Raw genomic sequence first — 21,180 nt, 5'->3', positions numbered from 1 at the left:
ACAAATCAAATGGCCACCATAATCCAGTAACTTTGTCGAATTTTGTAACCTGGCTCTTTTGCGTCAAATCCGGTAGTTCTGATTTTTTGCAGAATTATTTATGATGTTGGCCCAATAAATAATACAAGTTTGTGACTTCGAGCGCCGAACGCAACTTTGTCAAATATCGATAAACCTGCGAAAATTTCGGTTTTCTTTTAGATTGGGGCGATTATAACCCTAAAGGACTAGTTTTTGATAGTGCCTTCTCAGGACGTTTTTAAAGTGGACTAAATTTGCTACAATACGAGACTAGAATTGTCTCTGTACAGCTAGTAGTTTCCGAAATAAAACCTTTCAAAATTTATATTTTTTTGAAATTGTATTCGTAGGTTAAGTAAGTGCAGTGAGTATGCACTTTTGTCTCAGGCAATGCCGCTTGGCACAATTGTTTCTAAGGTTATAATCGCCCAAATCTAAAAGAAAATCGAAATTTTCGCAGGTTTTTCGATATTTGACAAAGTTGCGTTCGGCGCTCGAAGTCACGAACTTGTATTATTTATTGGGCCAACATCATAAACACGTCTGCAAAAAATCAGAACTACCGGATTTAACGCAAACGCGAAATGTATAAAATTACTGTATTACCATGGAGTTATGACAATGTTTCTTTACTCGCCTGTCAAGTTGCTGCAGAGTTAGTTTGGACAAATTCTATGCTATTTTTTTTGTATTACAAAAACTCTTTTACTTTGTTATACCACGACGGTGGCAAACAAGCGTGCGGCTCGCGCAGGCTATGGGTTCTTGCAACTCCAGTCGTTGCTGATCCTTGAAACATGTAACGATTCACTGTGTTGTTCCCACATAATCAACACAGCGCATCCATACCAATAGAGTAAGTAGTTGTGCGGCTGTGGTCTTCTGTAGGGACTGTAGGGTAGAGGCTCTGTCCCATTTCGGCTTCTCCAGATTCGAGCGAGATGACATTTCGCTGTGCCCTATCTGTCTTAAAATATACCTCTGCTTTCGTGTTATCTAAGGGAAAGTAATTAATTATATCGTTATTATTAGCCACGTGCACATCAGCGAGGTGACATGTTTGTCTGCAGCAATTAGCCGGAGCTCACTTTAAACCACGAGGCGAAAGCGTGATGTGATGTATCCATATGAAGGACATCTCTTAGGACCCAGTTTAGCTGCAATTGAAATTACAGAAATTCAACAAAAGAGCGTACTTCCATCTTAACCTTTTGGACGCCAATGACCGATATAGGTATCCGCACCGCAGGTTCAACGCCAAAGACTGATTAATCGGTCACAGACCACAGAGCAACATAGACCTACGTGCATATTATGCATAAAGTTCAATTTCAGTTTTGACACTTCGGTGACGTGGCGTCCGCGTGACAGCTTTTGTGTTTGACACGCCGTCGAAAAGGTTAAAGACCGGCAATTTGTTAACCCTCTGGTTTTGCAGGTGCCCATGGGAGACGATGATGATGCTGGTGACTTTACCATTAGGCAATTCGTCTGCTCGTTTGCCCCCTATATCATTAATCAAGAAGTAATTAAAAGTCTTTACTTATTACTGGTCTTTGGTAATAAATACGAGGTTCAAGTACATACGAGTATACTGCCCTTTCGTCATTTTTTAAGGCAACTAAGCACGGCATGGCAACAATTACAGATAACCGATATTCATTAAAATACCGTAAGTAAAATATAAATAAAAAATAGCAGCACGAGAAATGCGTTTAGGGTTGTCAATGTCACAAAGCAGTTTAATTAGAATATACAGGTTGGCTAAAAATAACTGCTTTCCCATTGCCAGGGAGGTTTGTGGATGACTGAGCAACTTGTACTATTGGATCAACCCCGAAATCGCGATGAAAAAATTTGGCTGTTTCATACATTTTGGCTGGTCAATTTTCTATCGGGGCGTAATTTTTTTTCGCGATTTCTGGGTTGGTCCCATAGTAAAAGTTGTTGAGTATAATCCCAAAACCTCTCTGGCAACGGGAATGTAGTTATTTTTTAGCCACCGTGTATAACTGTTGAATACAAAAAGTTACAAGTGGCTCTGTAATCTGTACATCTCACGAACCCCCATGGCCCCGCCATTAAGAAAATCCAATAAAAACTGAATCGACAAAATAATTTTAAATATTTAATTACCAAAACTGTTCACAAAATTTCAGGACAATCGGTTTAGTAATGCGACCCTTAACCTTTTGGACGCCAATGACCGATATATCCGCACCGCAGGTTCAACGCCAAATACCGATTAATTGGTCACAGATCACAGAGCAACATAGACCTACGTGTATATGCATAAAGTTCAATTTCAGTTTTGACACTTCGGTGACGTGGCGTCTGAGTGACAGCTTTTGTGTTTGACACGGCGTCGAAAAGGTTAAGGGAGAACAACCGGACATACGAAGGTATTTTTGTCCAAGCTAAAATGGAGACCTTTGCTCCACTCAATCCTCATATTTATATTATTTATTTATATAATTTACAACATAATAAAATACCGGTATACTATTAACTTTTTCTACAATAGTCCCAACACCTGCTGCGACCGGTTCAGGGGCGTTTATTGTTGCGCCTGTGAACGGGTTCCAGCAGGCGTTCTACATGACAAAGCTCTCCAAGGGGCCTCTACGTGTTGGACCTATAACCCCACGCAAGCCTATCAAAAGACCGGGATTTATAGCCTGTGAAATCCAAAATGGAGTTCATAATTTATTAGATACGTGAAAATAAAATATTTTTTGGTTTGCTTTCTTCATAACTAAAGTCATCTTCTTCTTCTTCTTTATATTTAAGAGCTGTGCTCTTGTCGGTGGAGCAATCTCCAACTCGTCCAGTCCTCTGCCAACTCCTTAACCGTCTGGTATGACACGACCTGAACCTTTTCTTTTATTTGGTTGAAATAATTTATTCTCGGTCTTCCTCTTCCTCTCTTTCCCTCTATTTTTCCTTCTATGATGTTCTTTAGGAACAGGTCGTGTCGTAGCAGATGTCCAATTAGTACTCCTCTTCTATTTTCTATTGTCTTTATTCTATTTCTTTTCTCGTTAATCCTATCTAGAACCCTATCATTTGATATTTTTTCCGTCCAACTAATCCCTTCCATTCTCCGCCAACACCACATTTCGAAGCTTTCTAATCTTTCTCTTTCTCTTTGTGTCAGCGTCCACGTTTCGCAGGCGTATAAGGCGATGCTCCAGATGTAAGATTTAATAAAATATTTTTTAGTGTTAGTAGACATTTTTGATTTGAAAATATGTTTTTTATTGTTGAAGGCTTGTTTGGCAAAACTAAAGTCATACCTACTTTAATTAAGCGCCAACCCTAGCCCACTTCCCATCTCCCAAAAACCCGTTTATCATGCATCAGTGACAATGTACACGTTCTTTACATTCAAATATTATGTTTGTGATTCCTCGAACCGATCGAGAGAATAAATCATAAATCTTTTGTTGCTGAAATTGGGGGGCCTATTCCGATTAACCATTTTGTTATGGTTGAGATCTTGAAATGATAGTCGAAAAGCAAGTAAACTATAGAATTGCCATTATGCGTGTGGCCGTGAGGAACATAACTTACATACCATAGGCAATAATGCGACAAAATTAAAAATACATTGTAACATGTATACCCGAGGGAGACACTTGCCCAGCAGTGGGACACTATAGCGGACAATAAAAAAAATAAAAAAACATAAAGATAAGATAAGATAAAAAATAGTTTATTCAAGTAGGCATATTACAATGCGCTTATGAACGTCAAATAAAGCTATACCGGCTCCAACCCTATAACGTGTATCCATGTAACTCAAATAGCGCTTAGTGCGCATAGATAATAACAACACGAGTTTGATTGTATGTTTCAATGGCGGATCTCAAGCTAAGTAATTAAATAGTGGATTTACATAAAGCAGTGTTTTATTAAGTAGAGAATATCATATTGGCGACGAGGACAAAAACAAAACCATGGCTATGATAGGCAATATAGAAAATTATCGCCAAGGAGGCGATTTTGTTGCCTACATTGAAAGGATGGAGCAATTCTTCATTGTTAACGACATCAAGGATGAACCGAAAAAGGTAGCATTGTTAATCACATTAATCGGGCCAGAATGTTACGGCGTGCTCAAGAATTTGTTGTCTCCTGATATACCTAAAGATAAGACTTACGCAGAGCTAATAAAAACGTTAAAGGAGCACTATGTCGAGAAAAAAAGTATAATTGCCTGGAGGTTTGATTTCTACCGATGCCAACAAAAAGAACAACAATCTATCAACGATTTTGTGGTAGAAATAAAAAGAGTAGCTGCTAAATGCGACTTTAAAACTTTCCTGGACGACGCATTAAGAGACAAATTAGTATGTGGATTAAAAAATGAAAACATTATTAGTAAACTATTAGCAGAGGAGAAGTTGACTTTAGAAAGGGCAATTAAGTTAGCGACTGCTCTAGAAAGCGCCGCAAAAGACACAAAAAATATTCAACCAGAGGCAGAAAAGATACAAATGCTAAACCAAAAGAAGAAAATAATCAACAGGACTCCGGCACCAAATAGGCCAGGATACAGCTCTTCCTACAACAATAATCCAGCCAATCCAGGGAGATTAGAATGCAGATGCTGTGGCGGCTCACATTCTACAGACAGATGCTACAAAAAAGATTGTGTTTGCTTTGTATGCAAGAAACAAGGGCATTTAGCTCACAAATGCCGTTATAGAAATATCAGAAATGTAGATCAAGGACCTGTGGCAACAGAATACAAGCCGGAGGAAGATGTAGTACTGGGCAGCATCGGCAATGTGTCGGAAGAGGATTGCGCAGAACTCCCTTTGTGACTAGGTAACAGAAAATTGAAGATGGAGATCGATACAGGAGCTTGCAAGTCGGTGATTCATCTGAAAGACTATAAAACATACTTTTCAAAGTATGAACTAAGAAAGTGTTTAATTAAGTTAAAGGCCGTTTCAGGAAATCCCTTGTTAGTGCTTGGGGCTATTAAGATAGAACCCAGAAATGTGAGAGACGATTTATACCTCATAGTAATTGACTGTGATAGGTATTTTAAACCTTTAGTAGGTAGAAATTGGTTGAAAATATTATTTCCTAACTGGCAAGAAAGATTTAAGTTTCACAAAGTAAGTTATATACAAAAAGAGGGGATAAATCAAGATAAAACTAAGTTGATTGAAAGTGTTAAAAATATATATAAGTGTGTGTTTGATAAAGATAGATCCTCACATATTATAAATATGCAGGCTACTTTGAAGCTTAAGGATGGGGCAACTCCTATTTTTCATAGGGCTTACTCCATTCCTTATGCTAAGAAACAGGAAGTAGAAAATGAGATAATAAGTTTAGAAAAGGCGGGAATTATTCAGAGAGTAACACATAGTGATTGGGCTAGTCCTATTGTTGTAGTTCAAAAGAATGATAAAAAAATTAGAGTATGTGTAGACTATAAAGTGACATTAAATAAGATGTTAGACACAGATCATTACCCCTTGCCTCTTCCAGAGGACATATTTGCAGAGCTGGCAGGAGCTAAGGTATTTTGTGTCCTGGATCTGAGTGGTGCCTACCAACAATTGTTATTAGATGAGAAATCACAAGAATATATGACTATTAATACACATTTAGGATTATTTAGGCCCACTCGCTTACAATTTGGAGTATCATCAGGTCCATCAATTTTTCAGTGTGTTATGGACCAGATATTACAAGGGGTGACTAATGTTAAAGCATATATTGATGACTTGATCATAACGGGTACTAATTTAGAAGATTGTTATAAGAATTTAGAAAGTGTGTTAGAAAAACTAAAACAATATAAAGTCAAGGTAAATTTGGATAAATGCCAATTCTTCTGTAGTGAAATTAAGTTTTTAGGGCATTTAGTGTGTGAAGAGGGAATAAAACCATTACCTGAAAAAGTAGAGGCTATTACAAAGGCACCAGAACCTACATCCATTACACAATTACAGGCATATTTAGGACTATTAAATTATTATGGAAAGTTTCTACCTAGACTTTCAGATAAATTAGCACCATTACATGCCCTATTAAAAAAAAATGTTCCCTTTAAATGGACCAAGGAGTGTCATGAGTCTTTTGTAGCGAGTAGGAGGTTAATCACAGATTGTAATTTACTGGTGCATTATGATTGTAACAAAGAAGTGTTTGTGACCTCAGATGCGAGTCAATATGGCGTCGGGGCGGTTTTAAGTCACCAAATAGATAGTGAACCTATAGGTTTTGCATCGGCTACATTAAATGAGGCTCAGAAGAACTATTCCCAAGTGGAAAAAGAAGCTCTGGGAATTATCTTTGCAGTTCAAAAGTTCCATAAATTTTTGTATGGCAGAAAATTTGTGCTTGTGACAGACCATCAGCCTTTAAAGTTTATATTTGATCCTCTAAAAAAAATTCCTATTACAGCTAATGCAAGGTTGCAAAGATGGGCTTTAATACTGTCAGGTTATCAGTATGAAATAAATTATAGAAAGGGCACATTACTAGGAAATGCTGATGCTCTGTCACGATTACCATTACCAGAAAGAGCCAATGTAGCTGACTGCATCAATTATTTTAATTTTAAAGATGATGCTCCACTTGACTTTCAGGAAATAGCTAAATATACACAAAAAGATGTGACATTGAGTAAAGTGTATGAATATGTTTTATCTGGATGGCCCAGTTCAATAAATGATGAGTATATAAGACCATATTTTAATAAAAGGGCTGAATTAGGTACTGAGCAGAAATGTGTACTGTGGGGAAATAGAGTTATTATACCTAACAAGTTGAGAGACAAAGTATTAGGGTTATTTCATGAGTCCCACCAGGGAATTGTTCAATCAAAAATGTTAATGAGAGGTTATTGCTGGTGGCCTAATATGAATGAAGATGTTGAAAGAGTTGTAGCCAGTTGTAATATATGTCAATCATCAAGAAATTTTACCAATGTAAGTCCACCAGTCAGTTGGAAAAAATGTGAAAATGTTTTTGAAAGAGTTCATGTAGATTTTTTCATGAAAAATTCTGTAACTTATTTGCTAATAGTTGATTCAACTTCAAAGTGGCTTGATGTGCACATAATGAATGGCACTTCAGCTTCGCAAGTAATAGAAAAATTGTGTAGAACATTTGCTATAATTGGTATTCCTGTATACCTTGTCAGTGACAATGGGCCACCCTTTTCCTCTGAACAATTTGTACAATTTTTAAAAAACAATGGATGTGTGCCCTTAAAGAGCCCTCCATACCATCCTGAATCAAATGGAATGGCAGAAAGGACTGTTCAGACAGCCAAACAAGCATTAAATAGGTTATTAGCAGAACATGAGTCCAGACCCTCTTTTAGACAAGAACTTTTGTTACAAAACTTTTTATTTACATATAGAAACACTCCAAATTCTACTGGCATGTCTCCAAATGAAATGTTATTTAAATATAAACCAAGAACTCGATTCGAATTAATAAAGCCATCCAATGTATTGTCTAAAAAAGTGATAAAAGATAATAATTTAGAGAAACAGGTTTTGACTTTTAAGGAAGGAGAAAAAGTGTGGGCAAAGAATTTAAAAGAAGGAAAAGGATGGACCAAAGCTATTATTGTCAAAATTTTAAGTCCAGTTAGGTATTTAATAAGCATAAGTGGCATACAAAAATATTATCATGTTTCTGATTTAAGACCATGTGTAGAACTGGCTCAGATCCCGGTTGAAAATGAGTCACGTTCATCAGTGGAGGTTGCACATCCTCTTATAATAACACCGCCAGTCCCAACAGAAGTAGAACAAAATGAAGATGATAGACGAAATGAGGGTACTGGGGAGAGTGATGAAATTGGATTAGAAGATGTGGGACCTTCAGCTGAACCACCAGAAAGAGTGGAAGTAACTGGACCACCACAATTAGCAGCAGGCGCTCCTGAGAGACTAACATCACCAGCGACTGACCCGGATCTGAGACGGTCTACGAGAATCAGGAAAGCACCTGATAGATTAGATTTGTAAATTAGATAATAAGGTACATTCCCTTTAAAAGGGGGACGAGTAACGTGTATCCATGTAACTCAAATAGCGCTTAGTGCGCATAGATAATAACAACACGAGTTTGATTGTATGTTTCAATGGCGGATCTCAAGCTAAGTAATTAAATAGTGGATTTACATAAAGCAGTGTTTTATTAAGTAGAGAATATCATACCCTACACCTCTGCCTCGAGAAGATTTAAATCCCCCCTCAATTGGAGGAGGGTATCCCAATATGGGACCGGCTACAAACTCGGCGGGACACATCTTTTCAAAACATTATTACATCTTATTACATTACAACATTCAACATTACATTACATTACACACCTGACAACATACCAAAAACACAATACGTCTACCGTTTTGACGTGGCACGTTTAGAAGTAGGCAGAAATGAGAAGTGAGACAAGGCAAGGACATGTGCATCTCATGTAGGTACACTAATAAGCGTGAGCGAGATGTCCAATGCATTCCATTTCCAGTGCATTACGCCCGCACCAATCACCGTGAGTAATCATCAAGGTCGCGTCAAAACAAAATAAAAACTGTAACAAATTATTACCGACATAGCCCACCGGATTAGCAAGCTGAAGTGGCAATGGGCAGACCACATTGCACGCAGAGAAGATGGCCGATGGGGTCGAAAAGTGCTCGAGTGGAGACCACGGACTAGCAAGCGCAGCGTAGGACGTCCACCCACAAGATGGACAGACGACCTTGTTAAGGCCGCCGGAAGACGCTGGATGCGGGTCGCTACCAACCGGCACGTTGGAGGTCCAAGGGGGAGGCCTATGTTCAGCAGTGGACGTCTTATGGCTGAGATGATGATGATGATGATGAACAAATTATTATATCAGAATCAGCTTCTGGCTTGATCATTAGTGTGAAAGCGACCTGATGGCACAAAATATGTTTATAAATCAAATCACAAAAACTGTTGCGTGTCAATAATGGCAGTGAAAATGACGAGTTTAAAGATGTCACATGCGATACAGATACAGAGATACATTTTAATTATGATGGTGATGTGTTTTATATCAGATTTGCTGGTAAATGGTATTATTAAACATAGGTTTACTGAGAATAAGAACTGATTATGGTATCGTCTTGGGTCGTCCCATTCGTTTTTCGTCAAGTTCTTAAATTAGTCCTATTCTGCTTTCGTCACTCATTCTACAAAGCCACCGACCATTGTGACGAATGTAGAATGAGTGACGAAAGCAGAATAGGACTAATTTAAGAACTTGACGAAAAACGAATGGGACGACCCAAGACGATACCTAAACAGAGGTATTATTTATTCTAATTATCGTTTTTATTCGTTTAATTTTTTGTCCTAATTAGTTTTGGGTTATAAAATTACTTATATTTATTTTGATAAAATATTAATAATAGGTACAACTAGGGTTACCAGATGACAGGAATTTTCCTGACATGTCAGGAATTTTGGCCTTTTGTCAGGAATGGGGACGGAACACGGAAATGTCAGGATTTTTTTGAGTTGATAGACTTTTTTATAAAGTGCCTTTTTATTTGCTTTTAAATTAATAAAACGCGGCTATCGGCTCAATCGGGTGGCCATCGCTAACGGCTAGACCCCCCCGTCGTAGTCAAAAATATGAATGTCAGGAAAAATATTCGGAAATCAGGAATTTTGTCAGGAAATTCTAAATTTGTATCTGGGGACCCTACTTAGGTACAACCTACTTAAAAGTTAGGACGAAAAACAAATTCCAATAGGTAGGTACATGCGTCCAATTTTGATAATACTTAAAAAATCTCATAAATTCGAACCCCTTCGACGCATAGCTGTTGTTAATATAAGTACCTACACCAAATAGGAAAAATAGTTTCTATAAGTATGAAAATGCATTTTCGCGCGGTCGTCCACTTTCGTCTGAAGATATTTTTTAAATTGTGCCACAGATATAAGAATAAGAATAAAACGAGCATCCGAGTTTGATAGCTGAAAAAGGTGGTGCCGTATGATTTGTGGTAACTCAAATTCGAAGCAAGCATTTGTCTTCGACTTTACAGGTCTATTACATTAAAATAAATGAATAAGGGTCGGGTGCACCAAACTCTTTGTCATCGTTAAAGAGTTCGCAAAATTTTATCATTTTTTTTTGTACTTATGGAAAGTTTCATAGTAAACCTCCGCGGCGCGCCGGGTGACGTTGATCGGTCTGTCAAATGCGGATGTTGCAACTATAGTAGTATAGTGCAGAAATAATTTTTGGCTTGTAAGATTTTTACTATTGTATGTATGTTAATTTGTAAGGTATGTATCTATGGGCCTTAGTTGCCTGATAATAAATGATATTTAATTTAATTTTTTTAATTTTTTTATAGTGCAACTGACACTATTTAAAGTTCAAGTCACATTAACGAAGGTTTGCTATTCTATAACTGAAGGCGTTGAGTCCTTTACTTTCGATAGAGTGGTACTGGTCCTTCTTAAGTACAGCCCTGAAAGAGGAGACAGATATCTGCTAGACTGAGAAAGTAACAGGCCTATTCGGATTTCGAGATAATCACAAGATCTAGAGACGATTTAGAGATCAACTAGATCTACATTAGATATCGACTAGATGTGACTTGGATATCTAAGTCATAACTTGTCGAAATCGTTCAAGAGGACCTCCAGAATCGCGGAAACGTCAAATTTGACATATCTATCTTACAAATATCTTTAAATTATCCATATCGTAACTTGTTGAAGTCTAGTAGAAATCTAATTCATTTTCCGAATCGAGCCGAGTGACAGTAATACTTGTACCTATTACATACTTTCTCACTCTACCACATAAATGCTTCTCTTACAGGTTAGTAATTTGTATACAGTCTTAGACTGGATTTTATAACATAACTCATAAGATAAGTATCAAAAATTGGCCAAGAGCATGTCGGGCCATGCTCAGTGTAGGGTTCCATAGTTACCATTCTGTCAGAATAGGCTAAACGGGGGCTATGTATTACAAGCATAAGGCAGCCTTCGCAGCGATCACGGAGCAAAGCCGCGGATGGACAGACAGACATAACGAAACTATAAGGGTTAGGTTAGGGGAGGGGTAGGGGTCAAGAAAATTTGACATGTTGTGACAGGGGGAGGGGGGAGTCACAAACTTTGTGACGTCACTTTAACTTATTTAAATAATTTAATTCGCTGTACAGTTAAATAAGAAATTATTAGAATTATCGTTTTTATTCGTTTAATTTTTTGTCCTAATTAGTTTTGGGTTATAAAATTACTTATATTTCATTTTTATAAAATATTTTGATAAAATATTAATAATAGGTACAACCTACTTAATTCGATTTGCCGGTTTCGTTGAAAAAATGTGACGCCACACCAGGGGGGAGGGGTTGCCAAATGTGACCAAGTGTGACAATGAGGGGTAGAGGGGTCAAAAAACCTGGAAATCTGTGTGATGTAATTATTGGATGATCCCTAAGTATACGAAGCATAATTTCGTAGAAGGTAGGTATAGATATGTGACCCACGAGTGGATTCATGAATCAATAGGGCATCTAAACTGTTACATATAGGCCATATAAGTCCAAGTGGACATTATGTACACACGGCGTGTAATATACGATCATTTTCGGGCTGCACAAATATAGGTACAGTCAGCCAATTGGTTTGTTCACGACTTTCGTTCCGCGAATGCTTCCAACTGGGTACAGTTGTGGACGGAAGTGTCTTTTACAGAACATATAAATATAAGTTTATTTATTTACGTACTTATGGTGGAGGTATCGAACAATCCAACCAACTTTGACAATAATTTTATTTGGAGGCTCTTTCGATGTGACATTGTGAATGTTATTAAAAAAATATCTTAACGACAAAAGGCAATTAGATTTAGTTCGCGTATTTGATAAATTCGTCTCAAAATTCAATTCTAACTAATGTTAATTATGTTGATGCGTAATGCAATTGATTAATTGCGGAATTAATGGTTAATGCAATTGATTCATTGTTAATTAGAATTAACCATTACGGCCAACACTGGGTACACTAGTCTCAAATAAGAAAAACGTGATATAGGTAAGTAAATAGCTTATATGGACTCTATGATTTAAAAGACTTTATTTCGTTATTAGCCAGTTCTCACTTTCGAGCACGCAAGTCCAGGTTCAAAGTCAAGGATGATTTACGAGACGGGTCTTTGCCCGTTTGCTATGTATGTATGTATGTACGTACGTATATATGAACCTAGGATAGAATTCCTGCGGTCTGGTTTGTGGGAATATAGTTTAAAGTTGGTTGTTGTGGTATGTAGGTAGCCCGGTGGTAGACGTGGAAAAGATTCTTTTCATATCTCATGCTCTGAAAGTGGGTCGTTGTTGCTCTAAAAGGTGCGCAGAAAGTGATACGTTTATGCTCTAGCGCAGAAAAGTGGTGTACTCCTCTGCGTCCCCGTCCCACGAACAACTGGGTGGAAACAAAATGGAAAAATAGTGTCTTTATTTCCTCGCCTGGAACAATTGGTAATTGTTTAATTTTACTAGGGATGTACCGACTAGTCGCCGACTAGTCGGGAAAGCCGACTATCCGGCCACATTTGTAGTCGGCGATTAGTCGGCGACTAGTCGGCAAAAATGGCCGATTAGTCGGCACCTTATTAGTGAAAGAAAAACAGAAAAAAAGAAATAAACAGTAAATATTTACCATAAGTTTTATGTATATTTTACTTAAATACCTATTCAGGGTGCATACGAAATCTTTGGTTCATATAGGTAATTGACCGTTTGATCGTTACCGTATGTTGGTGGGCTGGTGTTTTCCTCTAAAGGTCGATCTCAACTTTTTAGGGTTCCGTACCCAAAGGGTAAAAACGGGACCCTATTACTAAGACTCCGCTGTCTGTCCGTCCGTCCGTCTGTCACCAGGCTGTATCTCATGAACCGTGATAGCTAGGTAGTTGAAATTTTCACAGATGATGTAGTACGGAAACCTCGGTGGGCGAGTCCGACACGCACTTGTCCGGTTTTTTATTTTTAATGGTGGAGCCATGGGGAACTAATAATGTTATTGCAAAATTTAGAGACTTAGACAGGGCAGGTTGTTCGTAAAGACGCTGACCACAGGGGATACGTTCTTAACTGGTGACTACGTACGGGAAATAGAGCCTTGGAAATACCTCCTACAAGCTGTACGGACGGTCTGCTCAGGATCGCAAAATAAAAGAAAGACATAAATTAAACGAGGATTCTTGTAATAGGTCTTTGAACATCTAAAGAACACCTGTTAGCCAAGTCAATATGATGAATAGCACAACCAAAGGAGCAAAACTATTGTTTTTCACCTGAACTTTTTTGAAACTAATGATCTGGCCGACTAGCCGACTAGTCGGCCGACTAATCGGCCATTCGAGCGCCGATTAGTCGGCTAGTCGGCCAAATCAATAGTCGGTACATCACTAAATTTTACTAATTCCACGTTGATCCTTTTTTTATAAAAAATGATGTAAGTAAATTGTTAAAAACAAATTATTCTTGATTTCTTTCGTTGAATTCTATTTATTCGATTTCATAAGGCGGGAATCAAAAGGAATACACCAAAAATATTTTTTTAAAGGCAGAATCTTATACAGCCACAGTTAAACGTTTGTACGATGTTAAATTGGTTTTTAAAGTTATTTAGCACTATATTCATGAAAATAAAATAAAATACAAGATAAAAATTTCTTATATTATTAATTAAATTGTTATTTAATATTTAAAATTGTTTTATTAAGTTTTTACGTGGTGCGGCGCACCAAGGTCGCGGTGCGGTCCGGTAGTCTGTTGCGGCTTTTAGAACGAAAAAGTATAATCTTCACACATGTAAAGTCTCCGATTGCAAGTAAGTCATAAGGAAAAAAATCATGGCCGTAGGTCTATTAGATACTTCAATTACTGATTTTGCGAAATTGCCTTGTCGTGTTTGGTTTCCTCTCATTCGATATGAAAAGTAGAGTGTTTAACTCGGGTGAAAGGCACCATTTCCGTCTCGGACTATTGGGGGACAATCAGAGTGGGGGGTAATATTTTATTTGTTAAATTAGTTTTACTCATTCTAAGGTTTATTTTAGTTTATAATTTTTATGTTTAATTAATTTGTTTTACACCAAATAAATAACTTCAATGAATAAAAAAATGTATAGAAAAGATTGCAACATTTTTAGAATAATGTCTAGTAATAAAAAAATGAATATACATGTCGGAGAATGGCTGAAATGTGCCATCTATCGCCTTCAAGAGGCGTTTTGTCATGCAAACCTTGACAAATAGAGCAAACTAGGGTGTTACGTACACTTGAGTGGCGTTCGACGCAGTTCCGCCAAGACGTCATAGAGTGCGCTCTTAAAACAATTGAAGTCCAGAACAATTGAAGTTATGCTGTCAATCAATCTTCAGAAGGAGCACGATGAGAACGAACGGGAGAAGATGACGTCTGTGGCGGCTCCTGGGTCTAATCCACTGGTTTGCTTAAGATAAGAAACGTAACGCGTGCTGTGATTTGTAATGAGTCTTGTGCAGTAAAGATTGTGAGTTGAACATCGTATTTCATTGAAGGCCCTCGTCATCCACGATTGAAGGTTCTGATGTGCTGCCGATAGTATGATACGCCCACAATTCCCGACATCAGAAGTGTGGCCGAACACAGGGAATTCGCTACGGAATTCCTCTTGAAAGCTCAAATTTGCCAAATGAAGGTGGACTGAAGGTCCCAAAAATCTACCCTGATTTTGAAAATCCCTGGCATTCCTTAATTCAAGAGTTTTAAAGGCCTTAGAAAATGAAGAAATCTCATGCTATCGCTGGTGGAAAATAAAGAAGTATCGTGATGGAAAATATTTGAAGTGAAATGACAGTTGACATATTTGATATTTTATAAATTGTGATCCAGTTTTTGCATTGCTTTTTATGTTATGTTGTGTGAAATTTTCGTGAATGTTGTTAATGTTGTAACTCTAAGTAATACGTTTACAGTCCTTTGCACCATGAAGAATGAAGATAGTTGCTGCGAGATCTCCCGTCTCGCACGGGTTGGAGCTGCGGTTGCAGAAACGTGGGTGCCTTAGTTTGTTTACAGAAGCTGAGAGGAGCTGCATATTTACTGGTTGCCAGACTGTCGCTGGAAGTTGGAAATCGCGTGAGTTGCGTCCATTGTTTTATGATTAGTAACTGTGTTGAGTGTACCTCACAAAGCCGGCGTGATGGGTTCTAGTTAGGAAAATATGAGAACAGATACCTACCTACGAGATATCTACTCTAGCCTTTAATGGTCAGAATCAGAATGTATGTAAAAAAACTTTTGGTACGTGGACTTGTAATCTGCTGTTAAGACGATGTAAGGCTGTTTAACGATTTTCTGAGCACTATGGCATGTAATACCGTCTTAACTAACTTGAATAGCTTCTAGCAAAATGCACCTTAATTTTTTTGTGTGGAGACGTACTATTTCAAATTGTGTCGTGGACCAAATAATATTATCGTGAGAAGCGTCACGAGTGGTTGATGCTATTATTCGATCACACTGTGAATATAAAATTCTCACCTTTAAGTATGATTTCTATTTTGCTAGCTTGTGCCTATGATGGTGGTAAGTATGTGCGTGATATTTTTTTGATATGAAAAGTAAACCGAGAACATAGTGGTAAAGTTCATGACCGTTGACGGATAGTTCTGACTTAGTTTTAATCATGTGCAATTGTGCATTCCTTTGATTACTTAAAATGACTTCACATCCAAAATTAACTAGTCAAAACGAAACGTAAACGTAATGAGTGAAAATTGTGTGTTCCTATTTGAAGAACCTAAATGGTGATTATTTTAACCGCATCGAAGCCGAAGGAATCCTTTTGTGGTCATTTTTGCAGTCAGATTTTAGAGTTTACAGTACCTACAGAACAATTTTAAATTTGGACCCGACATTTAATTTTTCAATAATTCTGTGATTCAGTGATATGTTGTTTGCGATGTGTATCTGTCAAAGGGCCATTATGATTATCAAATTGAATTTGATGAACAATGATAAAATAATTTAAAATTAATTGATTAATTTTGGATTCGATTTGACACTTGATTTGACTTACTTATCACTCAATGGGTTAAGATAATTTTGCATATTGCATGAATAATAATAGCTGAGTAAGCAGTTTGAGAAGGATATTATTCATTGATTTATTAAAACACTACCTATTTAAAGGGACACATTTTGGGATTAGATTTCTCTACGTAGGTATACCACTTTCCGCGTTGGTTTTATGACATTGTCGTAAGAAACGAAACGTGAAGTTCATGCCTCTTTGAGGATAGTTTATTTGAGAGGTTCATCACTTGAGTTGGCGGTCGCAACCGGAACCTGAGTTGTCCAGAGGGCGTTTGAGGGCTGGGTGCTGGAGGGCACAGTCCTATTCGTAACTGCAATTCATGGGGGTTTCGGACCGGGCGATGAGGCTAGCTGTGTGTTGGAACCAAGCTGTTGTAAAGCCAAGGTGTTGGCACTGCTATTTGGAAGTTGGTGTTGACTTGTAGGCATTGGTTGATGTATGTGAAAAGAAAGTATTAATGATTAATTATGTGTGTATGCCAAAGAAAAAAAAAACGTGTCAATGATTATGTGCAGATAGACACATTTTTAGTTTTTCGCTCGACACTCAAAGCTTTGCGCGCGTGCGTCCATTAGGGACAAAACACACGCAACGTGATTTAAAACAAATTTTAAAATTCCTCATATTATGGTTAAAATTATTGTTCCCCTTAAATGTGAAGGCAAATGACAGAACGGTTTTGGCATGCTATTTTAGTATTTTTCGGTAGAAGGCAGCAAAAATGAGACTTGAAAAAAAAGGGAAAATAACGCTTTGTCTATTACACTTATTATCCAAAATTATTAAAGTATGTTACTACGTACGCTATTACGCACGTTATGGAACTAGTACAAAAAGTTGTTCGTACTCCTTACAGTAATTATAATGTTCCTTATGATCTTTTACGAAACTAGTTGTCGATGTTTAGCGAATAGAGTCGAACGCATTTATTTTCTGTTTGATCGATAAAGAAGTTAGCAAAATTTGAGTACCTACAGCGGTTTGATTTAGAATAGAAATTCTACCACTAATACCTGTTACGCTAGATCGTTCGTTGTAAAACGAGTTGTGAACTTCTTTATTAATTTCATGCATGTTCAACCTTTTTGAACCTCTTTGAGAGCTATTTGGTTTTTTTGAAGTATTGTGTCAGTCAGCTAAAGACAAGTCGTGTCAGTGTGTAAATATCACATAATGATCAAGTTTTCTTGCCTTTTTCTTAATAAAAATTATGAAAGCGATAAAAAAAATACAATTTGGTTTTCGTAGAAAGTATAATACTGGACTTACCTGATAATATATCAAGTTTTGAAAATTTCTCAAGCTGTCTTGTAAATGTGTTGTCCGTACAGAAGGAATAAAATAGAGAAGTCGGTTTAAACTGAACTGAACGCAATTTTGGTACGTGTTTAAACTATTTAATATGAGAATCGAATAAGTAAACTGTCGTAGTCCTATTCCGAAACTTAAAATTACGTGTCGATTAATTACAATATGCTTCTTTTTGTTTATGGAATTAATGATTGTGTTTAGGAATACACAAATAATTAATGGTGCCAAAATTTAATCAAAATATTCAGGGTATGGTAGAAAGCTGGTTTGAAATCAATTGACCTGGCTCAATCTTTTTATACTTAGGCGGGTGATCGAACGAGCGAGCGAAGCGAAGTGAAGTTCTTCCATTCCACTTGGAACACACGGCTGGCTAGGGGCACGTCCCGGCATTTCGATGTTTTTAAGCTAAGCTATCAGAGGATAGTTTGATACACAATAACTTAAGTAAATTTGTTCTAATTTAAATGAAATTGGGTAAACGTGTAGTTGAGGGCATTGTATTTTAGTCATTAAATTATGAGCAGGCTCGATCAAGGTGTTATTGAGTTAGAAGAGCTCAAAAGGCTAGAAAGCTATTTGTGAGGGGTCTTGCTTTTCTGGTCATCTTATTTGCAAGAAAGTATGGTCGAGTTTGGTATCAAATGAAAGTGCTCGGCTTTTATAATATTGTTTTTAAGTTTATCATTTTTAAATAATTAACAAGATAAAAATAAACATAATATAGGTATTTGACATTTGACAAGAAAGATAACGGCTTACCACAGATACAGTTTATTTTAATCTCTATGGTGTTGTGATGGGCTCCGCAGACCTTGCAATAAATCACATGCGGTTTTCGATCCTTTGCCGACTAAGTAGTAGGTTCATTAAATTGATCTAACTTTTTGGCGAACCGCGAGTTCTCAGTTCGGGGCGAACTACTAGTTTAAATCAAACTTACTAAACATTTTAACCATGAGATAACGGAGATGATACACGCGTCTTGGGTGAGAGGCCATTGTGTGCGTGCGGCCAAGTATCTTTCAAACGGATAAACTAATTTCATCGCTGTTTTCTGTGATCCTAGCTAACATTTTGCGGTAATGATTAAAATGGCAAATAGATCTGGATCAAGGTATCAATGAAATCAAATAAGAAAATCTATTAGTGGGAACACTAAACTTTTAGGGAATACTAAACGTTTAAGTAAAGAATAGGTGCGCAGATAATGTTCATAAAATCAGTTAAATATGGAAAACCATTTATTTTCGAGAACTCAATACAAAATGTGTTTCAACTGAGGGGAATCTCTGTGGTGAGGTTCATTTAAAAGCTAGTTTGTATTGTATCTTTATGGTGATATTATTTTCACGCTGTTTGGATTATGGTGATATTATTTTCACGCTGTTGCATTTTAAGTCTCTTCATGAATTGTTCGAAATGTATCTCTACCCCATTTCCGTTGAAATATGGCCTGATTGAATATCGTGATGCTACTGATGCTGAACTTGTTCATTCACAACAATGATCTATGTGCGTGTTATTGAAAGAGTTGAGTTGAGTTGCCTGTCAGTATCCAAAAGTTATGGAGGAACTTACTTTGGTCAGGTAGGCCGAGCAATGAGCTTAGATACCTCAGATTGTTGTATTCTGTCCGCAGATGTATGCAGTGATGCATACAATGTCAGGATGCCGTGGTGGTGCAGATGATCTGCGCTCTACAGTCTCTTTTGGGAGAAGAAGATCTCATCTTCGCTCTAGTCTACCAGTGAAAATCATAAAGGGGGATGGATAACGTACGGAGGGACCCGTACAATGTCAGGTTGGCCGTGTCGGAGAATGGCTGAAATGTGCCATCTATCGCCTTCAAGAGGCGTTTTGTCATGCAAACCTTGACAAATAGAGCAAACTAGGGTGTTACGTACACTTGAGTGGCGTTCGACGCAGTTCCGCCAAGACGTCATAGAGTGCGCTCTTAAAACAATTGAAGTCCAGAACAATTGAAGTTATGCTGTCAATCAATCTTCAGAAGGAGCACGATGAGAACGAACGGGAGAAGATGACGTCTGTGGCGGCTCCTGGGTCTAATCCACTGGTTTGCTTAAGATAAGAAACGTAACGCGTGCTGTGATTTGTAATGAGTCTTGTGCAGTAAAGATTGTGAGTTGAACATCGTATTTCATTGAAGGCCCTCGTCATCCACGATTGAAGGTTCTGATGTGCTGCCGATAGTATGATACGCCCACAATTCCCGACATACATATTAAATATAGATAAATAGGTACTTAAATACATAGAAAACATCAATAATTCAGGAACAAATATCTGTAGTAAACTCACAAATAGGTAAGGTTAGACCAAGAAAAGTCTGCAGCGTTTAATAATTTCATAGAAGTTTGACGTTTAAAATAAAACTTGCACTGCGTGAGTTATCAAAATCGCTGCAGACTTTACTTGGTCTAACTTTAAATGCCCTTACTAAGGTTTGAACCCGCGACCTCCTGCTTCGTAGGCACGGTAACTAGCGATTAGGCTTGGACACCGTTAACAATATAAATGACCCTTATGTCGGAACATCTCTCGCTTAATCTTAAGATTTAAAATAGGGTATTATAACTGTATTTAAAATAAATTATTTTACACCATGCATGAAATAAAGCACCTGATAATTATTAGAAAAACACAGATAGGAGTTATTTTTAAACACAAGTTCTATTTAATAAATCGGATAGAAATATAAAAAGTAGGTGAGTTGACCGTGACGTCACGATGTAAAGTTTCATATCATATTAGCAAATCGTTTTGACAGTTCTAAAAAAGTAACTGATTTGACTAGTTGGAAAATACCCTATTGCCAACTCTAATGCTTAGTAGGTACCTATTCACTAGTAATTTCTTCACATTAAGCGCAGAGCTGAATAACGGGAAACTTAGTCAGACCCGTTTCGTCCTGGATTAGCAAGTCTAAGTTCTAACAGGAACGTCAACAGTTACCTGATTTAATGGTTTTGCTCACGCGCAGGTTAATTGCAGAGTCGCAATGGATGTCAGTTCACGGCGTTTAAGACTTTACGTCAAATACTTAAGTACCCTTAAAGACTAGCTTATATCGCTAAAAACGCTTAAGTATATCAAATATCACGTATTTTCAGGAAACAAACAAAGGCCCTTACACACTAACATACACACATAAATAACACAATAGTGTTTTGCTTAGTACTTTGCTTACCTATAGGTATATTACATAATATGGATTATGGCGAACTTGGTGATAGAAACCATCAGGCTTTTATTATCGTTTTATATCCCATTTATGGCTTGAACCATGTTAAAAATGATAAACTGCGGGATAAAATTGAAAATATTTCCTTGCTCAAAAAAATATCGCGACCGATATATTTCGTAATCTGCTGGATGTACCCGCGACCCCCTTTTATGGAAGCTTCGCGACCTTTTTTGGGATCGCGAATCACACATTTGATAAACAGTGTTATCAAATGTGTGTATTATTATGAGCCCATATTGTCCCACTGCTGGGCAATGGCCTCCCTCTTTTTCTCCACTTATCCCTATCCCCTGAAGTCTCCCACCAGTCTCTGTTAAAGGCGTCAAGCTCATCCCGCCATCTCCGACGAGGTCTCTGTCGTGAGTGACGCCTTACAATCTGCGGGGCCCAACTGAAGATCGGGGTGCTAAACAGTGTTATAACACAAATAAGTGTTAACATAAATT

At 37.5% G+C, this 21,180-nt stretch overlaps 1 protein-coding gene across 1 annotated transcript in view; it reads right to left on the bottom strand.

Annotated features, from left to right (window-relative positions):
* The window catches only part of LOC134806110 (cadherin-87A), a 484,783-nt gene that overhangs the window by 102,381 nt on the left and 361,222 nt on the right, over positions 1–21,180 (bottom strand). The gene's annotated exons all lie outside the window — the stretch shown is intronic.

Source organism: Cydia splendana, chromosome 2 (genome assembly GCF_910591565.1).
Source record: "Cydia splendana chromosome 2, ilCydSple1.2, whole genome shotgun sequence".
Taxonomy (NCBI): Eukaryota; Metazoa; Arthropoda; class Insecta; order Lepidoptera; family Tortricidae; genus Cydia; species Cydia splendana.
Note: the sequence above shows the minus strand (reverse complement) of the source record. Positions and strands in the feature narration are given on the sequence as shown.